The sequence below is a fragment of the Protopterus annectens genome, chromosome 1.part2 (assembly GCF_019279795.1).
Source record: "Protopterus annectens isolate FY-2018-M chromosome 1.part2, PAN1.0, whole genome shotgun sequence".
Taxonomy (NCBI): Eukaryota; Metazoa; Chordata; order Ceratodontiformes; family Protopteridae; genus Protopterus; species Protopterus annectens.
Genome location: NC_056727.1, coordinates 422,331,019 through 422,333,874, shown reverse-complemented (window position 1 = coordinate 422,333,874; position 2,856 = coordinate 422,331,019).

Genomic DNA, 2,856 nt, shown 5'->3' with positions numbered 1-2,856 from the left:
CTAGGCAAGTTATACTGTACAGTTATGTACCCAAAACACATGTTTGTGCTCCCACATCATGTCACACAACAGTCAGAGTGCTGTCTAGTTGCTTGACAGGCATTGTGTGCTTGTGAGGCCAATGTAATGGCAGCAAAGTTGAACAAGTCCTCTATGCATGTACAGGCATCAACATCTTCACTGCAAGGTGTGTCTACAAACACTGTATATCAGGCTTTCAACCCCAAGGGTGTGGCAGCATGACCCTACCTTTGCAGGATCTGCTGCTGAGATGTTGTGAGTGTCCTCAAGTCTCTATTCCTATGACACATAAACACAATGTGTGACAGATGTGACTGCATTTCAGAACTTGCTGCCATGGTGTCTCCACCAGCAGTCCTTGCATATGGCAATAAGCATTATGCCAACATGCACAGTTCACATCCTGTACCACCTACACCCACGTCACACTCACACACCTGCATGTGTGCACCTCCTTATCATACACATTGCCAAACAGATACCTGAGAAAGTCCTGCATCTTGAGTGCACAGTATACCTAATATGCATGCACTACTCTCTCACCAGTCAAACAGCCGAGGCAAAACACCAAATTACACCTCTTAGTCAGAGGTGATTACATCATGAGACACATTCACGTCTGTGTCAAATTGCTACATGTGAGAAAGATCACAGATAGCTGTCTCTGGGTTGACACAATAGTCTTACCCCACATTGCTGCCACTCAAGGAATATCAGTTAACATAATGTCGACATCATAGTTCCTGCATGTGTATACGACTAAGGACATATGTCACAGGCCTGTATGCAGACACAAGAATGTGCTTAGCCAGTCTGTGTGTATTTCAGGTATATGCATAGCTTTCGGTTGCAGTTGACCCTCACCTAGGATGAAGCCTCCATACACATGGAAATTGATGGAAGTCAATAATTGCCTTAGTGTGTGGTGTTATTGTCAAGGGTCTACTATATGTCTGCCTGGGATGCCTTATTCAACAGACATCAATGCTTCAACAGTGATGATCACCATCTCTCACCCCTGAGATTTGGAGTACCAGCCAAGGGTGCTGACACCCCCCACAATGCCTCTTAGATACACTGTTCAGGGAAATGTTGGCAATTAGAACACCATCTTTATGCAACATCATGGTTATGCTGTTACACAGTGAGTATGGTAATACGGAACCTCACTCTGTGGAATGTGTCTCTACCCTGGATTATGCAGACATGTGTGCAGTCAAGGACATCTGGTTCAAGGCAGTGGACAGCACCACAGCCATCCCAGACTGCACATCCATCCACAAATTCACAACTCAAAATGACAGTGTTCAACGTAATGCAGGTGGTGTAAACATACTCATTAAGGATAGATACACATCCAGATTTTGTGAAACACTGTGATTTCCCATAGAAACTGCAGCTGCCATTCAGTACTGCAAGAGCATGCAATCAAGCAATAGCCAGCTACAGGACCAGCTCCATGAACCCAGACACCCACTGTGCATATTTGTTTTTACGTATGTCTGTCAAGATAAATCATTACACCATGGTGTGTGGTGGCATTAAGTGACCACCAATTGTGTTGCTTAATTATGTTGCAGCTTTTTTGCCCAAAGGTTAGTCTAGGTCATTGATTACATTGCCCTGGGGCTGTGTCATGACATCCCTCCAAGGGAACCAACTTATTGCATCATGTGTTTACCAATATGGATGATCACTGCAGCCTCCCAAATATGAGGTCCTCCCTGGTGGGATCTGACCACACATCAGTGTAATTAAAACCAGCATTAACCCTCCCTTGCAGACAAGACAGACATATATTTCAACAAAGCCATTTATTACCTCATGTGGGATGGTTTACATAGCTTGACTGCACCTCCCCCTCTGATGGGACAGGAAAATATGCAGAGTTCTGCACCCATGTATCATGCCAGCAGCATTACAACTGCATGAACTCAGCTGTACCTGACAGAAGAAATACAGGCACCTCATGGCACAGCAAACCTGCCTGGTGGACAACTGCCATTATCAGGCTGTACAATAAGAAGTGGACATTGATGTGTAACTGTTGGAGTGAAGGTGCCCCCCCCCCAATATGGAGGCACAGCATCCTCAGCTTAAACATGTACATAATGTTGTTGTGATGTTGTGTAGACACAGTAGGTGACAAAAAAGGCACCCACATAAAACAGAACCACAACGCACAGTGTAGTTACATGTGTAACCTCAAAGGACAGGCCCACATCATTGGTGAACTCATACATAATGATGCCACATATAATGGATCTGTTCTCATAGGTAACCTGTAGTCCCACAGGTTCTTCATCAACTTCACTCCCCTGTCCTTACCACATGTGACCCATGACATTCCTACAACCTGTCCCATACCTTCCATATCTACAGTGCAGGTCATAAATTGCCTCTCTATGGAGGATACACAGCATCTAGTGAACATGTTAATTTCCCAGGCTGCATTCTACATGGGATCTGTGAAGGATTACTAATACCATTGGGAACATCTTGCAACTATACTGAAACCACTGGCTGGACCACAGCTGACTGGACAATGACAACTGTTATACCCTTGCATGGAGGCGGTGCATACACTGACCAGATTTCACATACATTTTTATTACTTTATTTCACATAAAGCTTGTAAATCATATTCATTTGAAATACATGTAAAGAAAGACTCTACATCTCATGTAACAAATAAATACGTGATGTCATTATTCTTATTTTCCCATGTGAATGATTTTTTTTCAAAAAATATTTGTTGTCATAACTATAACTGCAACTACATTGAACAGCTTTTTGTTCCAAGTAAATTAATACTGGTTCCATTATTTAACTTTT